General features: G+C 40.8%; 13 non-coding genes across 13 annotated transcripts; all 13 read left to right on the top strand.

Moving 5' to 3' along the window:
- Positions 1 to 3489: 3489 nt before the first annotated feature.
- trnai-aau (transfer RNA isoleucine (anticodon AAU)) lies at positions 3490 to 3563 on the top strand. The gene has a single exon. It is a non-coding gene; the product is annotated as a tRNA-Ile (tRNA).
- A 1871-nt stretch (positions 3564 to 5434) lies between these two features.
- trnai-gau (transfer RNA isoleucine (anticodon GAU)) lies at positions 5435 to 5507 on the top strand. The gene has a single exon. It is a non-coding gene; the product is annotated as a tRNA-Ile (tRNA).
- An 873-nt stretch (positions 5508 to 6380) lies between these two features.
- On the top strand, positions 6381 to 6454 carry trnai-aau (transfer RNA isoleucine (anticodon AAU)). Its single transcript has one exon. It is a non-coding gene; the product is annotated as a tRNA-Ile (tRNA).
- A 1022-nt stretch (positions 6455 to 7476) lies between these two features.
- Positions 7477 to 7550, top strand: trnai-aau (transfer RNA isoleucine (anticodon AAU)). Its single transcript has one exon. It is a non-coding gene; the product is annotated as a tRNA-Ile (tRNA).
- Positions 7551 to 7632: 82 nt separating this feature from the next.
- Positions 7633 to 7705, top strand: trnaf-gaa (transfer RNA phenylalanine (anticodon GAA)). Its single transcript has one exon. It is a non-coding gene; the product is annotated as a tRNA-Phe (tRNA).
- Positions 7706 to 8150: 445 nt separating this feature from the next.
- trnai-aau (transfer RNA isoleucine (anticodon AAU)) lies at positions 8151 to 8224 on the top strand. The gene has a single exon. It is a non-coding gene; the product is annotated as a tRNA-Ile (tRNA).
- A 755-nt stretch (positions 8225 to 8979) lies between these two features.
- On the top strand, positions 8980 to 9052 carry trnaf-gaa (transfer RNA phenylalanine (anticodon GAA)). Its single transcript has one exon. It is a non-coding gene; the product is annotated as a tRNA-Phe (tRNA).
- A 1035-nt stretch (positions 9053 to 10087) lies between these two features.
- trnaf-gaa (transfer RNA phenylalanine (anticodon GAA)) lies at positions 10088 to 10160 on the top strand. The gene has a single exon. It is a non-coding gene; the product is annotated as a tRNA-Phe (tRNA).
- An 880-nt stretch (positions 10161 to 11040) lies between these two features.
- trnai-aau (transfer RNA isoleucine (anticodon AAU)) lies at positions 11041 to 11114 on the top strand. The gene has a single exon. It is a non-coding gene; the product is annotated as a tRNA-Ile (tRNA).
- Positions 11115 to 11196: 82 nt separating this feature from the next.
- trnaf-gaa (transfer RNA phenylalanine (anticodon GAA)) lies at positions 11197 to 11269 on the top strand. The gene has a single exon. It is a non-coding gene; the product is annotated as a tRNA-Phe (tRNA).
- An 877-nt stretch (positions 11270 to 12146) lies between these two features.
- Positions 12147 to 12220, top strand: trnai-aau (transfer RNA isoleucine (anticodon AAU)). The gene has a single exon. It is a non-coding gene; the product is annotated as a tRNA-Ile (tRNA).
- Positions 12221 to 12302: 82 nt separating this feature from the next.
- Positions 12303 to 12375, top strand: trnaf-gaa (transfer RNA phenylalanine (anticodon GAA)). The gene has a single exon. It is a non-coding gene; the product is annotated as a tRNA-Phe (tRNA).
- Positions 12376 to 13252: 877 nt separating this feature from the next.
- trnai-aau (transfer RNA isoleucine (anticodon AAU)) lies at positions 13253 to 13326 on the top strand. The gene has a single exon. It is a non-coding gene; the product is annotated as a tRNA-Ile (tRNA).
- The last annotated feature ends 5812 nt before the right edge of the window (positions 13327 to 19138 follow it).

Here is a 19138-nt window from a genome sequence, read left to right as displayed (position 1 = left end):
GAATACTCTCAAAAGACAAGTTGGCGAATACTGTAGGACAGGAAACATGTAAAGTGCCTCTATCGTAGAGATACTTCCCCTTAATATAATAGTTGTGTTCAAATATTGATACAACATGATTTTTCTACAAAGTCCTCCAATTAAATTTCCATGGATTTTGAAGCCTTTTCTATAAAGGCACGGATGGGATTAGAACCAATGGTCTTCAGTTTACGAGACCGACGCCTTACCACTTGGCCACCATGCCACTCTATACTGCAATATATATATATATGTATATATATATGTATATGTATATATATAAATGTATATATATGTATATATATATGTATATATATATATATATATATGTATATGTATATATATATATATGTATATGTATATGTATATATACACTGTATATATATATATATTGATATATATATATATAAATATATATATATATAATATATATTATATATAAATATATAATATATATATATATATATATATATATATATATATATATATCAACATTCTGGAATGTAGTAGTTGTGCAAATGTGAATTTGGCACACAAACTCAGTGGAGAAAGGACCTCATACATATATAGCATGCACTCCCCTCTGAGCTTCCATCCCATTTAATTTGCAGATAAAACGCAATATCAATACACTGTACTTTATATATACACCACTCCATTGAATTCATTTGCAGTCTGGACTCGGAGGGGTGAACATCTCCTGCTCTGACTGCAGCTGGAAGGGACTGCTGCGAGAGGAATAGGCCGCCTGTGATTGCCTTGATAAGGCGGAGCTTTACCTAGCATAGACTTACAGATGACCTGGAACCAGTGGTTCTGGCGACGAGTTATACATGGAACAAACTAGCTCACAGTCAATAACAAAATAGAAGGGATTTTTTTTTAAAGGCAATAAATATGCCATAGTACCGAAGTAATCACAATTTAGCAAATGAACACTGGAGTGATAGATGAGCAGATGATGATGTGCAAGTAGAAATACTGGTGTGCAAAAGTGCAGAAAGTAAATAAAAACAATATGGCGATGAGGTAGGTAGATTGGGTGGGCTATTTACAGATGGGCATCTCCTGCTCTGACTGCAGCTGGAAGGGACTGCTGCGCAAGGACTAGGCCGCCTGTGAGTGCTTTGATAAGGCGGAGGTTTACCTAGCATAGACTTACAGATGACCTGGAGCCAGTGGTTCTGGCGACGAGTTACAAATGGAACAAGAAGCGCACAGTCAATAACAAAATAGCCAGTGGTTCTGGCGACGAATATGTAGCGAGGGCCAGCCGACTAGAGCATACAGGTCGCAGTGGCCATATCAAGACAATTGACCTTTTCTTTACACTGTTGTGATGAAAGTACATTTCCATAATATCAGCTATCTTCCATAAACGTCGAACAGGGATTGAACCCATGTGCTTCAGTTAACAAAAACAGATGGCTTTGCGCATCTATTTCATTCTTAGAATGTGTGAATACTCTCAAAAGACAAGTTGGGGAATACTGTAGGTAAGGGAATACCCCCCTGTATTGGACAAAAATGAACGGGAAGTCATTGGCATCGGACAAACCATATACACATTGTCCAATACCACCCAATTCGGCGTTGATTCATGCAAAGTGTATTGCAAATGCCATGTGGCAATTGCCAGTTGTAACACTTTACAAATCCAACAGGTGGCGAATCCGCTCCACCTTGGTTTTTCATATTGGAAATGTAACCCAAGTCAACGTCCAAATGCAAAATTTTGAAAAAATGATTTTTTGGTCAAAAACTTATCACCCCTTAACAAAGTGCTTTCTGGACCGTTTTTCTAAATTCTTTTGAATTTTTTGTCAATTACACATGTGTAAGAACTGTATGAATATACTTTTGTCCAATTTTATTATCATATATATATATATTTTTTTTTACATGCGCATAAGTAATATGTTTTGTCCATTTTCAATATGATTTCATAGGAAGTCAAAAGTCAAAAATCAAAAATGTCAAAATTTTGTAAAAAACTTCACACACCCTTAAAAAAGTGCTTCCTGGAACGTTTTTCGAAATTATTTCAAATTTTGTGTCAATTACACACGTATAAGAACTGTATCAACATACTTTAGTTGTATTTTATTATCGTATTTTTTATTTTATATTTTAATGTGCATAAGGAACATGATTTGTCCATTTACAATATGATTTCATAGGAAGTCAAAAGTCAAAGTCAAAAGTCACTTTTTTGGGGGCCAAATGCCATAAGAAATTTGACATGCTCAAAAAGAAATGCAAAATTGACTGGCAGAAATGCAAAATAGTTGACTGGCCTGATTTGAACACAGGATGGCACGATTTGCAGTGATTTAGTTATGTACATGCTTTTGACTGGTCTGATCACAGGATGGCGTTGTGTTGATTTCATCATGTCCATTGTCCATTTGTTTATGTTTTCTCACTTTTGCAAAGTCACTGTGCATTTGCAATATGGTTCAATTATGAGTCACATGCATGTGAATTGTCAAGGGTGCCACAGAATTATATTGAGTGAATTGCTGGAATAGCTCAGTTGGGAGAGCGTTAGACTGAAGATCGAAAGGTCCCTCGTTCGATCCCGGGTTTCGGCATCTGTATTTGTTCTTTCTTTATGCCCTGGCTTCAAGGAAACTTTCCACAGCTTTGTTTGTGGGCCTCAATGGTGTGTGCTATGCTGCTCCTCTGAAAGTAAGTAATGTCTTGCTTTTTCATCTGACATTTTGACATCAGTGTTACATTAAAGTTGCTTGTCATTGCTACATGACAGTAGGTTGTCGTAAGACAAGGCTGCATGAAGTGTGAACTGCAGCTTTCTTGGATCCACAAAAAAAATTGTTTTTGGGGAATGCGGGCATCGATCTACCAAGAGCATGCTAAGCAAACACAATACCAATTGATCAAATTCCCCATCTGTTTGGAATTGCGACAAGGAGCAACCAAGAGTGTCCAGTCTTGTCAGGCTATGCTGTTGGTGGACTTGTTAGTTTGCGCTCCAGCACTTGCAGAGGCTCGGTGCATCTCAACAATTGTGCTCTGTAGCCAGCGGCCGGTTAGCTCAGTTGGTTAGAGTGTGTGATATGCTGCTCTCTGAAAGTAAGTAATGTCTTCTTTTTCATCTGACATTGTGACATCAGTGTTACATGAGAGTTTCTTGTCATTGTTACATGAGAGTTTCTTGACATTGTTTACATGACAGTAGGTTGTCGTAAGACAAGGCTGCATGAAGTGTGAACTGGAGTTTTCTTGGATCCATAAAACAATGTGCTTTTGGAGAATGTGGGCATCGATCCCACTACCTCACGCGTGCAAAGCATTTGAGCTAATTCCCCAGCCGTTTGGAATTGCCGCAAGAAGCAACCAAGAGGGTCAAGTCTTGTCAGGCTATGCTGTTGGTGGACTTGTTTGTTGATGTGCCAGCACTTGCAGAGGCTCGGTGCATTTCAACAATTGAGCATAATAGCAAATGGCCTGTTAGCTCAGTTGGTTAGAGTGTGGTGCTAATAACGCCAAGGTCATGGGTTTGATCCCCATACTGGCTATTATGTACATTTTGAGTGTCAAAATTATGAGTCACGAGGGACAGAGAGTTGGTCAGACTGACAGAAGCGTCCCCGGCGGCCAGAGTGCATAAAAGGAATGGTAACAGAAATTAACATTAACCAGAAAACCGTGAGGCGCAAGCTACACGTTTGGAACTTTCCTAAACTCACAAGTACCTATAAAAATGAACTTAAGTGAGATCATTCTGCTACTATATCCAAACCATTCTACTCATCACCCACTGAGGAATCAGCGACAGGGTTGATTAGCCCATCTTCCAGAACGAGTGAAAGGAAAACCCATCCTGTAGTTCTGTTCAAGACTGGAGCCACGGACAACAAACGACGTTGTGATCTCATGTAGCCAATCAGAGAGAAGACCAACCACCTACCTTTCCACGTCGGGCATCCCGCATAAATACATTCATGCTTTTACTACAAGCTGGTGCCGGTTCGTGTGTTCAAAAATGTAGCAATGATAAGTGTCCCTTACGGAATGGTGGGGGGTGTGAAGAGAAACCTTGTAACAAGCTGTCATATTGTGTCACCTGTGTGTTTAGCCTGTGTTATTTAGTTAGCTAGTAATTCAATTAAACCAACTTGTATAGTACTGAATCATAAGGCTGGGGTTTTTGCAGCTGCAAGGAGGATACGATGTAAGGGTTAATAAGTTAACTGTCAATTTAATAGATTTCTACCGTCTAGAGTTTAAGTCGGGAGACGGTAACTCTTATCAGACGTGGATGAATCTGATTTAGTACGTTTTTATTTTATAGAACAGAAATTGGGCTTTCCGTCAACAATATTTATTTTGGTCTACTGCAATGGCTTGTTAAATGATGGATGTCAAACATGTATATTCTATTCCATTGACATGAGGTGAGATGTCCCTCTAAATGGTTCTTAAAATTCTAAATGATCCAGAATGGTCAGACTACAGGCGACCTGAATATTGATCAATTGACCGTGTTTTAACCAAAGTTGCCGAATAGACAGTCGGTATCATCAACAAGGCAATCATATTTTTCAACACGAGTACTTCATTTTAAACAAGAATTTCATGCAATGCGCCAGAGCAATTCTTCCGCTGTTGGAAAAATTGGTCACACAAAATCAATTCTACACCCACGACATCGGATTCACATGTGGAGGACTTCTGTGAACGGCGCAGCTCTACCATACAAGTAACCTACGCAGACAGTTTAGGCCTACTTTTTTTATTTGCATCTTTGGGAGGTTTATCCTTTACTGTTTAATTGCCAGATATTAGCAAAAAGGAAATTGTGAAATCTGAAGACGTTACATTAAGAGACAAATGCCCACACCAGTACAAATCCACTTGAGCTGAATGACGATGGTCAGGATTTTGCACAACGAGATAGTTGCAGTTGCAGCTGAAGTGACAAATCTGAACTGCCCATTTAGTGCACAGCCATGTGAATGTTGTGCCTTTTCCTATGATAAACAAAACATTTCAGCCTGTTTTAAAAAAAAACTGCTATGACATTGCTGATTTAATAAACAGCTGCAAAATTACTCCGTGTCCACATGGCCAAATGTAGGTTTTTGATACCATTTCATAAAAATGGTAAAATTGCGTGATTTGATAGCATTTTGCAAACCCGATCCCCCAAATTAATGGTTTTGACCAATAAAGTTGCTTCACTACACTGCTTGGTGTAACATGCATCCACATACTGAAAAGGCACCCGCAAAATGAAGTGTCATTTGCAGCGTGCATAATCATGGTCAAAGTCATTGTAGCCCATTACAATGTAGGAAAAAGTAATCTTTCAATAGTTAACCAATTTAAATTGTGAGTCACATGCATGTGAATTGTCAAGGGTGCCACAGAAGAAGTTGAGTGATTTTCTGAAATAGCTCATTTGGGAGAGCGTTAGAATGATGATTTAAAGGTCCCTGGTTCGATCCCGGGTTTCAGCATTTGTATTTGTTCTTTCTTTATGGCTTCAAGGAACCTTTCCACAGCTTTGTTTGTGGGCCTCAATGGTGTGTGCTACGCTGCTCCTCTGAAAGTAATTAATGTCTTGCTTTTTCATCTGACAATTTGACATCAGTGTTACATTAAAGTTGCTTGTCATTGCTACATGACAGTAGGTTGTCGTAAGACAAGGCTGCATGAAGTGTGAACTGCAGCTTTCTTGGATCCATAAAAAAATGTGTTTTTGGGTAATGCGGGCATCGATCCCACTACCTATAGCATGCTAAGCAAACACAATACCAATTGATCAAATTCCCCAGCTGTTTGGAATTGCCACAAGGAGCAACCAAGAGTGTCCAGTCTTGTCAGGCTATGCTGTTGGTGGACTTGTTAGTTTGCGCTCCAGCACTTGCAGAGGCTCGGTGCATCTCAACAATTGTGCTCTGTAGGCAGCGGCCGGTTAGATCAGTTGGTCAGAGTGTGTGATACGCTGCTCTCTGAAAGTAAGTTATGTCTTTCTTTTTCATCTGACATTGTGACATCAGTGTTACATGACAGTTTCTTGTCATTGTTACAGGAAAGTTGCATGTCATTGTTACATGACAGTAGGTTGTCGTAAGACAAGGCTGCATGAAGTGTGAACTGGAGTTTTCTTGGATCCATAAAACAATGTGCTTTTGGAGAATGTGGGCATCGATCCCACTACCTCACGCGTGCAAACCATTTGAGCTAATTCCCCAGCCGTTTGGAATTTCCGCAAGAAGCAACCAAGAGGGTCCAGTCTTGTCAGGCTATGCTGTTGGTGGACTTGTTTGTTGACGTGCCAGCACTTGCAGAGGCTCGGTGCATTTCAACAATTGAGCAAAATAGCAAATGGCTGGTTAGCTCAGTTGGTTAGAGTGTGGTGCTAATAATGCCAAGGTCATGGGTTCGATCCCCATACTGGCTATTATGTACATTTTGAGTGTCAAAATTATGAGTCACATGCATGTGAATTGTCAAGGGTGCCACAGAATTATGTTGAGTGAATTGCCGGAAAAGCTCAGTTGGGAGAGTGTTAGACTGAAGATCTAAAGGTCCATGGTTCAATCCTGGGCTTCGTCATCTTTATTTGTTCTCCCGTTATGTTCTGGCTTCAAGGAAACATTCCACAGCTTTGTTTGTGGGCCTCAATGGTGTGTGCTACGCTGCTCCTCTGAAAGTAAGTAATGTCTTGCTTTTTCATCTGACATTTTGACATCAGTGTTACATGAAAGTTGCTTGTCATTGCTACATGACAGTAGGTTGTCGTAAGACAAGGCTGCATGAAGTGTGAACTGGAGTTTTCTTGGATCCATAAAACAATGTGCTTTTGGAGAATGTGGGCATAGATCCCACTACCTCACGCGTGCAAAGCATTTGAGCTAATTCCCCAGCCGTTTGGAATTTCCGCAAGGAGCAACCAAGAGAGTCCAGTCTTGTCAGGCTATGCTGTTGGTGGACTTGTTAGTTTGCGCTCCAGCACTTGCAGAGGCTCGGTGCATCTCAACAATTGTGCTCTGTAGCCAGCGGCCGGTTTGCTCAGTTGGTTAGAGTGTGTGATACGCTGCTCTCTGAAAGTAAGTAATGTCTTTCTTTTTCATCTGACATTGTGACATCAGTGTTACATGAGAGTTTCTTGTCATTGTTACATGAGAGTTTCTTGACATTGTTTACATGACAGTAGGTTGTCGTAAGACAAGGCTGCATGAAGTGTGAACTGGAGTTTTCTTGGATCCATAAAACAATGTGCTTTTGGAGAATGTGGGCATCGATCCCACTACCTCACGCGTGCAAAGCATTTGAGCTAATTCCCCAGCTGTTTGGAATTTCCGCAAGAAGCAACCAAGAGGGTCCAGTCTTGTCAGGCTATGCTGTTGGTGGACTTGTTTGTTGACGTGCCAGCACTTGCAGAGGCTCGGTGCATTTCAACAATTGAGCAAAATAGCAAATGGCCGGTTAGCTCAGTTGGTTAGAGTGTGGTGCTAATAACGCCAAGGTCATGGGTTCGATCCCCATACTGGCTATTATGTACATTTTGAGTGTCAAAATTATGATTGACATGCATGTGAATTGTCAAGGGTGCCACAGAATTAGGTTGAGTGAATTGCCGGAATAGCTCAGTTGGTAGAGCGTTAGACTGAAGATCTAAAGGTCCCTGGTTCGATCCTGGGTTTCAGCATCTTTATTTGTTCTTTCTTTATGCTCTGGCTTCAAGGAAACTTTCCACAGCTTTGTTTGTGCGCCTCAATGGTGTGTGCTACGCTGCTCCTCTGAAAGTAAGTAATGTCTTGCTTTTTCATCTGACATTTTGACATCAGTGTTACATTAAAGTTGCTTGTCATTGCTACATGACAGTAGGTTGTCGTAAGACAAGGCTGCATGAAGTGTGAACTGGAGTTTTCTTGGATCCATAAAACAATGTGCTTTTGGAGAATGTGGGCATCGATCCCACTACCTCACGCGTGCAAAGCATTTGAGCTAATTCCCCAGCCATTTGGAATTTCCACAAGAAGCAACCAAGAGGGTCCAGTCTTGTCAGGCTGTGCTGTTGGTGGACTTGTTTGTTGACGTGCCAGCACTTGCAGAGGCTCGGTGCATTTCAACAATTGAGCAAAATAGCAAATGGCTGGTTAGCTCAGTTGGTTAGAGTGTGGTGCTAATAACGCCAAGGTCATGGGTTCGATCCCCATACTGGCTATTATGTACATTTTGAGTGTCAAAATTATGATTCACATGCATGTGAATTGTCAAGGGTGCCACAGAATTAGGTTGAGTGAATTGCCGGAATAGTTCAGTTTGGAGAGCGTTAGACTGAAGATCTCAAGGTCCATGGTTCGATCCCGGGCTTCGGCATATGTATTTGTTCTTCCTTTATGTTCTGGCTTCAAGGAAACATTCCACAGCTTTGTTTGTGGGCCTCAATGGTGTGTGCTACGCTGCTCCTCTGAAAGTAAGTAATGTCTTGCTTTTTCATCTGACATTTTGACATCAGTGTTACATTAAAGTTGCTTGTCATTGCTACATGACAGTAGGTTGTCGTAAGCCAAGGCTGCATGAAGTGTGAACTGGAGTTTTCTTGGATCCATAAAACAATGTGCTTTTGGAGAATGTGGGCATCGATCCCACTACCTCACGCGTGCAAAGCATTTGAGCTAATTCCCCAGCCATTTGGAATTTCCACAAGAAGCAACCAAGAGGGTCCAGTCTTGTCAGGCTATGCTGTTGGTGGACTTGTTTGTTGATGTGCCAGCACTTGCAGAGGCTCAGTGCATTTCAACAATTGAGCAAAATAGCAAATGGCAGGTTAGCTCAGTTGGTTAGAGTGTGGTGCTAATAACGCCAAGGTCATGGGTTCGATCCCATACTGGCTATTATGTACATTTTGAGTGTCAAAATTACGAGTCACATGCATGTGAATTGTCAAGGGTGCCACAGAATTATGTTGAGTGAATTGCCGGAATAGCTCAGTTGGGAGAGCGTTAGACTGAAGATCTAAAGGTCCCTGGTTCAATCCTGGGTTTCGGCATCTTTATTTGTTCTTTCTTTATGCTCTGGCTTCAAGGAAACTTTCCACAGCTTTGTTTGTGCGCCTCAATGGTGTGTGCTACGCTGCTCCTCTGAAAGTAAGTAATGTCTTGCTTTTTCATCTGACATTTTGACATCAGTGTTACATTAAAGTTGTTTGTCATTGCTACATGACAGTAGGTTGTCATAAGACAAGGCTGCATGAAGTGTGAACTGCAGCTTTCTTGGATCCACAAAAAAATGTGTTTTTGGGGAATGCGGGCATCGATCCCACTACCTATAGCATGCTAAGCAAACACAATACCAATTGATCAAATTCCCCAGCTGTTTGGAATTGCCACAAGGCGCAACCAAGAGTGTCCAGTCTTGTCAGGCTATGCTGTTGGTGGACTTGTTAGTTTGCGCTCCAGCACTTGCAGAGGCTCGGTGCATCTCAACAATTTTGCTCTGTAGCCAGCGGCCGGTCAGCTCAGTTGGTTAGAGTGTGTGATACGCTGCTCTCTGAAAGTAAGTAATGTCTTTCTTTTTCATCTGACATTGTGACATCAGTGTTACATGAGAGTTTCTTGTCATTGTTACATGACAGTTTCTTGTCATTGTTTACATGACTTTAGGTTGTCGTAAGACAAGGCTGCATGAAGTGTGAACTGGAGTTTTCTTGGATCCATAAAACAGTGTGCTTTTGGAGAATGTGGGCATCGATCCCACTACCTCACGCGTGCAAAGCATTTGAGCTAATTCCCCAGCCGTTTGGAATTTCCACAAGAAGCAACCAAGAGGGTCCAGTCTTGTCAGGCTATGCTGTTGGTGGACTTGTTTGTTGATGTGCCAGCACTTGCAGAGGCTCGGTGCATTTCAACAATTGAGCAAAATAGCAAATGGCAGGTTAGCTCAGTTGGTTAGAGTGTGGTGTTAATAACGCCAAGGTCATGGGTTCGATCCCCATACTGGCTATTATGTACATTTTGAGTGTCAAAATTACGAGTCACATGCATGTGAATTGTCAAGGGTGCCACAGAATTAAGTTGAGTGAATTGCCGGAATAGCTCAGTTGGGAGAGCGTTAGACTGAAGATCTAAAGGTCCCTTGTTCGATCCCGGGTTTCGGCATCTTTATTTGTTCTTTCTTTATGCTCTGGCTTCAAGGAACCTTTCCACAGCTTTGTTTGTGGGCCTCAATGGTGTGTGCTACGCTGCTCCTCTGAAAGTAAGTAATGTCTTGCTTTTTCATCTGACATTTTGACATCAGTGTTACATTAAAGTTGCTTGTCATTGCTACATGACAGTAGGTTTTCATAAGACAAGGCTGCATGAAGTGTGAACTGCAGCTTTCTTGGATCCACAAAAAAAATGTGTTTTTGGGGAATGCGGGCATCGATCCCACTACCTATAGCATGCTAAGCAAACACAATACCAATTGATCAAATTCCCCAGCTGTTTGGAATTGCCACAAGATGCAACCAAGAGTGTCCAGTCTTGTCAGGCTATGCTGTTGGTGGACTTGTTAGTTTGCGCTCCAGCACTTGCAGAGGCTCGGTGCATCTCAACAATTTTGCTCTGTAGCCAGCGGCCGGTCAGCTCAGTTGGTTAGAGTGTGTGATACGCTGCTCTCTGAAAGTAAGTAATGTCTTTCTTTTTCATCTGACATTGTGACATCAGTGTTACATGAGAGTTTCTTGTCATTGTTACATGACAGTTTCTTGTCATTGTTTACATGACAGTAGGTTGTCGTAAGACAAGGCTGCATGAAGTGTGAACTGGAGTTTTCTTGGATCCATAAAACAATGTGCTTTTGGAGAATGTGGGCATCGATCCCACTACCTCACGCGTGCAAAGCATTTGAGCTAATTCCCCAGCCGTTTGGAATTTCCACAAGAAGCAACCAAGAGGGTCCAGTCTTGTCAGGCTATGCTGTTGGTGGACTTGTTTGTTGATGTGCCAGCACTTGCAGAGGCTCAGTGCATTTCAACAATTGAGCAAAATAGCAAATGGCCGGTTAGCTCAGTTGGTTAGAGTGTGGTGCTAATAACGCCAAGGTCATGGGTTCGATCCCCATACTGGCTATTATGTACATTTTGAGTGTCAAAATTACGAGTCACATGCATGTGAATTGTCAAGGGTGCCACAGAATTATGTTGAGTGAATTGCCGGAATAGCTCAGTTGGGAGAGCGTTAGACTGAAGATCTAAAGGTCCCTGGTTCGATCCCGGGTTTCGGCATCTTTATTTGTTCTTTCTTTATGCTCTGGCTTCAAGGAACTTTCCACAGCTTTGTTTGTGGGCCTCAATGGTGTGTGCTACGCTGCTCCTCTGAAAGTAAGTAATGTCTTGCTTTTTCATCTGACATTTTGACATCAGTGTTACATTAAAGTTGCTTGTCATTGCTACATGACAGTAGGTTGTCATAAGACAAGGCTGCATGAAGTGTGAACTGCAGCTTTCTTGGATCCACAAAAAATGTGTTTTTGGGGAATGCGGGCATCGATCCCACTACCTATAGCATGCTAAGCAAACACAATACCAATTGATCAAATTCCCCAGCTGTTTGGAATTGCCACAAGGAGCAACCAAGAGTGTCCAGTCTTGTCAGGCTATGCTGTTGGTGGACTTGTTAGTTTGCGCTCCAGCACTTGCAGAGGCTCGGTGCATCTCAACAATTGTGCTCTGTAGCCAGCGGCCGGTCAGCTCAGTTGGTTAGAGTGTGTGATACGCTGCTCTCTGAAAGTAAGTAATGTCTTTCTTTTTCATCTGACATTGTGACATCAGTGTTACATGAGAGTTTCTTGTCATTGTTACATGACAGTTTCTTGTCATTGTTTACATGACAGTAGGTTGTCGTAAGACAAGGCTGCATGAAGTGTGAACTGGAGTTTTCTTGGATCCATAAAACAATGTGCTTTTGGAGAATGTGGGCATCGATCCCACTACCTCACGCGTGCAAAGCATTTGAGCTAATTCCCCAGCCGTTTGGAATTTCCACAAGAAGCAACCAAGAGGGTCCAGTCTTGTCAGGCTATGCTGTTGGTGGACTTGTTTGTTGATGTGCCAGCACTTGCAGAGGCTCAGTGCATTTCAACAATTGAGCAAAATAGCAAATGGCCGGTTAGCTCAGTTGGTTAGAGTGTGGTGCTAATAACGCCAAGGTCATGGGTTCGATCCCCATACTGGCTATTATGTACATTTTGAGTGTCAAAATTACGAGTCACATGCATGTGAATTGTCAAGGGTGCCACAGAATTATGTTGAGTGAATTGCCGGAATAGCTCAGTTGGGAGAGCGTTAGACTGAAGATCTAAAGGTCCCTGGTTCGATCCCGGGTTTCGGCATCTTTATTTGTTCTTTCTTTATGCTCTGGCTTCAAGGAACATTTCCACAGCTTTGTTTGTGGGCCTCAATGGTGTGTGCTACGCTGCTCCTCTGAAAGTAAGTAATGTCTTGCTTTTTCATCTGACATTTTGACATCAGTGTTACATTAAAGTTGCTTGTCATTGCTACATGACAGTAGGTTTTCATAAGACAAGGCTGCATGAAGTGTGAACTGCAGCTTTCTTGGATCCACAAAAATGTGTTTTTGGGGAATGCGGGCATCGATCCCACTACCTATAGCATGCTAAGCAAACACAATACCAATTGATCAAATTCCCCAGCTGTTTGGAATTGCCACAAGGAGCAACCAAGAGTGTCCAGTCTTGTCAGGCTATGCTGTTGGTGGACTTGTTAGTTTGCGCTCCAGCACTTGCAGAGGCTCGGTGCATCTCAACAATTGTGCTCTGTAGCCAGCGGCCGGTTAGCTCAGTTGGTTAGAGTGTGTGATACGCTGCTCTCTGAAAGTAAGTAATGTCTTTCTTTTTCATCTGACATTGTGACATCAGTGTTACATGAGAGTTTCTTGTCATTGTTACATGACAGTTTCTTGTCATTGTTTACATGACAGTAGGTTGTCGTAAGACAAGGCTGCATGAAGTGTGAACTGGAGTTTTCTTGGATCCATAAAACAATGTGCTTTTGGAGAATGTGGGCATCGATCCCACTACCTCACGCGTGCAAAGCATTTGAGCTAATTCCCCAGCCGTTTGGAATTTCCACAAGAAGCAACAAAGAGGGTCCAGTCTTGTCAGGCTATGCTGTTGGTGGACTTGTTTGTTGATGTGCCAGCACTTGCAGAGGCTCAGTGCATTTCAACAATTGAGCAAAATAGCAAATGGCCGGTTAGCTCAGTTGGTTAGAGTGTGGTGCTAATAACGCCAAGGTCATGGGTTCGATCCCCATACTGGCTATTATGTACATTTTGAGTGTCAAAATTACGAGTCACATGCATGTGAAGTGTCAAGGGTGCCACAGAATTATGTTGAGTGAATTGCTGGAATAGCTCAGTTGGGAGAGCGTTAGACTGAAGATCTAAAGGTCCGTTGTTCGATCCCGGGTTTCGGCATCTTTATTTGTTCTTTCTTTATGCTCTGGCTTCAAGGAACATTTCCACAGCTTTGTTTGTGGGCCTCAATGGTGTGTGCTACGCTGCTCCTCTGAAAGTAAGTAATGTCTTGCTTTTTCATCTGACATTTTGATATCAGTGTTACATTAAAGTTGTTTGTCATTGCTACATGACAGTAGGTTGTCATAAGACAAGGCTGCATGAAGTGTGAACTGCAGCTTTCTTGGATCCACAAAAAAATGTGTTTTTGGGGAATGCGGGCATCGATCCCACTACCTATAGCATGCTAAGCAAACACAATACCAATTGATCAAATTCCCCAGCTGTTTGGAATTGCCACAAGGAGCAACCAAGAGTGTCCAGTCTTGTCAGGCTATGCTGTTGGTGGACTTGTTAGTTTGCGCTCCAGCACTTGCAGAGGCTCGGTGCATCTCAACAATTGTGCTCTGTAGCCAGCGGCCGGTTAGCTCAGTTGGTTAGAGTGTGTGATACGCTGCTCTCTGAAAGTAAGTAATGTCTTTCTTTTTCATCTGACATTGTGACATCAGTGTTACATGAGAGTTTCTTGTCATTGTTACATGACAGTTTCTTGCCATTGTTTACATGACAGTAGGTTGTCGTAAGACAAGGCTGCATGAAGTGTGAACTGGAGTTTTCTTGGATCCATAAAACAATGTGCTTTGGAGAATGTGGGCATCGATCCCACTACCTCACGCGTGCAAAGCATTTGAGCTAATTCCCCAGCCGTTTGGAATTTCCACAAGAAGCAACCAAGAGGGTCCAGTCTTGTCAGGCTATGCTGTTGGTGGACTTGTTTGTTGATGTGCCAGCACTTGCAGAGGCTCAGTGCATTTCAACAATTGAGCAAAATAGTAAATCGCCGGTTAGCTCAGTTGCTTAGAGTGTGGTGCTAATAACGCCAAGGTCATGGGTTCGATCCCCATACTAGCTATTATGTACATTTTGAGTGTCAAAATTACGAGTCACATGCATGTGAATTGTCAAGGGTGCCACAGAATTATGTTGAGTGAATTGCCGGAATAGCTCAGTTGGGAGAGCGTTAGACTGAAGATCTAAAGGTCCCTGGTTTGATCGCGGGTTTCGGCATCTTTCTTTATGCTCTGGCTTCAAGGAACCTTTCCACAGCTTTGTTTGTGGGCCTCAATGGTGTGTGCTACGCTGCTCCTCTGAAAGTAAGGGAAGTCCCCCCTGTATTGGACAAAAATGAATGGCAAGTCATTGGCATCGGACAAACCATATACACATTGGCCAATACCACCCAATTCGGCGTTGATTCATGCAAAGTGTATTGCAAATGCCATATGGCAATTGCCAGTTGTAACACTTTAAAAATTCAACAGGGGGCAAATGCGCTCCACCGGGGTTTTTCATATTGGAGATGTAACCCAAGTCAATGTCCAAAAGTAAAATTTTGAAAAATGAAATTTTTTCAAAAACTTATCACCCCTTAAAAAGTGCTTTCTGGACCGTTTTTCGAAATTCTTTCGATTTTTTTGTCAATTACACATGTGTAAGAACTGTATGAATATACTTTTGTCCAATTTTATTATCATAATTTTTTTTTTTTTTATATGCGCATAAGGAATATGTTTTGTCCAATTCCAATATGATTTCATAGGAAGTCAAAAGTCAAAAGTCAAAAATGTCAAAATTTTGTAAAAAACTTCACACACCCATAAAAAGTGCTTTCTGGACCGTTTTTCGAAATTCTTTCGATTTTTTGTCAATTACACATGTGTAAGAACTGTATGAATATACTTTTGTCCAATTTTATTATCATAATTTTTTTTTTTTTTTTACATGCGCATAAGGAATATGTTTTGTCCAATTTCAATATGATTTCATAGGAAGTCAAAAGTCAAAAGTCAAAAATGTCAAAATTTTGTAAAAACTTCACACACCCATAAAAAGTGCTTTCTGGACCGTTTTTCGAAATTCTTTCGATTTTTTGTCAATTACACATGTGTAAGAACTGTATGAATATACTTTTGTCCAATTTTATTATCATAATTTTTTTTTTTTTTTTACATGCGCATAAGGAATATGTTTTGTCCAATTTCAATATGATTTCATAGGAAGTCAAAAGTCAAAAGTCAAAAATGTCAAAATTTTGTAAAAACTTCACACACCCTTAAAAGTGCTTTCTGGACCGTTTTTTGAAATTCTTTCAATTTTTTTGTCAATTACACATGTGTAAGAACTGTATGAATATACTTTTGTCCAATTTTATTATCATATTTTTTATATATTTTTTTAAATTGTGCATAAGGATTTTTTTGTGGGCCAAATGACGTAGAAATTTGACATGCTCAAAAATCCTGCAGAAATGCAAAATTGACTGGCCTGATGAACTCGGGATGGCCGGGCAGTGATAGTTGTTCCTTTCCATCACTCGTTGTGTTGACTTCATCATGTCCATTTTGTGATGTTTTTCACTATATAATCATATTGCAAGTGCACGTGCATTTGCAATATGGTTCAATGGACAATTACTATATGAAATTTGACATGCTCAAAAATCCTGCAGAAATGCAAAATTGACTGGCCAGATGAACTCAGGATGGAAAAATGAGCAGTGACTGTTGTTCCTTTCCATCACTTTGTTGTGTTGATTTCATCATGTCCATTTTGTGATGTTTTTTCACTATATAATCATATTGCAAATGCACGTGCATTTGCAATATGTTTCAATGTGCATTTACCATATGAAATTTGACCTTGCTCAAAAATGCAAAATTGACTGGTCTGATGAACACAGGATGGCCGAGCAGTGATAGTTGTACATTTCCATCACTCGTTGTGTTGATTTCATCATCTCCGTTAGGTGATGTTGTTTCACTATAGAATCATATTGTAAGTGCACGTGCATTTGCAATATGTTTCAATGTGCATTTACCATATGAAATTTGACCTTGCTCAAAAATGCAAAATTGACTGGTCTGATGAACACAGGATGGCCGAGCAGTGATAGTTGTACATTTCCATCACTCGTTGTGTTGATTTCATCATGTCCATTAGGTGATGTTTTTTCACTATAGAATCATATTGTAAGTGCACGTGCATTTGCAATATGTTTCAATGTGCATTTACCATATGAAATTTGACATGCTCAAAAATGCAAAATTGACTGGTCTGATGAACACAGGATGGCCGAGCAGTGAGAGTTGTACCTTTCCATCACTCGTTGTGTTGATTTCATCATGTCCATTTGTTTATGTTTTCTCACTTTTGCAAAGTCACTGTGCATTTGCAATATGGTTCAATGGGCAGGTACCATCACGAATTTGTCATGCTATAAAAATCCTGCAGGAATGTGAAATTGACTGGCCTGATGAACACAGGATGGCCTGGCAGTGATAGTTGTTCCTTTCCATCACTCGTTGTGTTGATTTCATCATGTCCATTAGGTGATGTTTTTCACTATAGAATCATATTGCAAATGCACGTGCATTGTTGTGCAACTGGTAACCCAAAAATAAAAATATGGTTGTAAATGCATTTACCGGGACGCCTATTGTCCATGCCCGCTATGGGAGTACCCTACTACGGCCCTCTATCTATTGAGTCCGTCCTGAGTGCTTTATGGACTGTTTAAAATATTCTGATGGATACGCATGTTGTGCAACTGGTGATTGAAAATAGGCACCTGGTAACCCCCAAAAATATGCTTGTAAATGCATTTACCGGTCATTCTGATATTAATGCTCGCTATGGGAACACAGGATGGCCGGGCAGTGATAGTTGTACATTTCCATCACTCGTTGTGTTGATTTCATCATGTCCATTAGGTGATGTTTTTACACTATAGAATCATATTGCAAGTGCACGTGCATTTGCAATATGTTTCAATGTGCATTTACCATATGAAATTTGACATGCTCAAAAATGCAAAATTGACTGGTCTGATGAACACAGGATGGCCGAGCAGTGAGAGTTGTACCTTTCCATCACTCGTTGTGTTGATTTCATCATGTCCATTTGTTTATGTTTTCTCACTTTTGCAAAGTCACTGTGCATTTGCAATATGGTTCAATGGGCAGGTACCATCACGAATTTGTCATGCTATAAAAATCCTGCAGGAATGTGAAATTGACTGGCCTGATGAACACAGGATGGCCTGGCAGTGATAGTTGTTCCTTTCCATCACTCGTTGTGTTGATTTCATCATGTCCATTAGGTGATGTTTTTCACTATAGAATCATATTGCAAATGCACGTGCATTGTTGTGCAACTGGTAACCCAAAAATAAAAATATGGTTGTAAATGCATTTACCGGGACGCCTATTGTCCATGCCCGCTATGGGAGTACCCTACTACGGCCCTCTATCTATTGAGTCCGTCCTGAGTGCTTTATGGACTGTTTAAAATATTCTGATGGATACGCATGTTGTGCAACTGGTGATTGAAAATAGGCACCTGGTAACCCCAAAAATATGCTTGTAAATGCATTTACCGGTCATTCTGATATTAATGCTCGCTATGGGAACACAGGATGGCCGGGCAGTGATAGTTGTACATTTCCATCACTCGTTGTGTTGATTTCATCATGTCCATTAGGTGATGTTTTTACACTATAGATTCATATTGTAAGTGCACGTGCATTTGCAATATGTTTCAATGTGCATTTACCATATGAAATTTGACATGCTCAAAAATGCAAAATTGACTGGTCTGATGAACACAGGATGGCTGAGCAGTGATAGTTGTACATTTCCATCACTCGTTGTGTTGATTTCATCATCTCCGTTAGGTGATGTTGTTTCACTATAGAATCATATTGTAAGTGCACGTGCATTTGCAATATGTTTCAATGTGCATTTACCATATGAAATTTGACCTTGCTCAAAAATGCAAAATTGACTGGTCTGATGAACACAGGATGGCCGAGCAGTGATAGTTGTACATTTCCATCACTCGTTGTGTTGATTTCATCATGTCCATTAGGTGATGTTTTTTCACTATAGAATCATATTGTAAGTGCACGTGCATTTGCAATATGTTTCAATGTGCATTTACCATATGAAATTTGACATGCTCAAAAATGCAAAATTGACTGGTCTGATGAACACAGGATGGCCGAGCAGTGATAGTTGTACATTTCCATCACTCGTTGTGTTGATTCATCATGTCCATTAGGTGATGTTTTTTCACTATAGAATCATATTGTAAGTGCACGTGCATTTGCAATATGTTTCAATGTGCATTTACCATATGAAATTTGACATGCTCAAAAATGCAAAATTGACTGGTCTGATGAACACAGGATGGCCGAGCAGTGATAGTTGTACATTTCCATCACTCGTTGTGTTGATTTCATCATGTCCATTAGGTGATGTTTTTTCACTATAGAATCATATTGTAAGTGCACGTGCATTTGCAATATGTTTCAATGTGCATTTACCATATGAAATTTGACATGCTCAAAAATGCAAAATTGACTGGTCTGATGAACACAGGATGGCCGAGCAGTGATAGTTGTACATTTCCATCACTCGTTGTGTTGATTTCATTATCTCCGTTAGGTGATTTTTTTTCACTATAGAATCATATTGTAAGTGCACGTGCATTTGCAATATGTTTCAATGTGCATTTACCATATGAAATTTGACATGCTCAAAAATGCTAAATTGACTGGT

This window comes from Oncorhynchus keta, unplaced genomic scaffold (assembly GCF_023373465.1).
Source record: "Oncorhynchus keta strain PuntledgeMale-10-30-2019 unplaced genomic scaffold, Oket_V2 Un_contig_14679_pilon_pilon, whole genome shotgun sequence".
Classification (NCBI taxonomy): domain Eukaryota; kingdom Metazoa; phylum Chordata; class Actinopteri; order Salmoniformes; family Salmonidae; genus Oncorhynchus; species Oncorhynchus keta.
The sequence above is the reverse complement of the archived record's forward strand: the minus strand, read 5'-3'. Positions and strand labels throughout refer to the sequence as shown.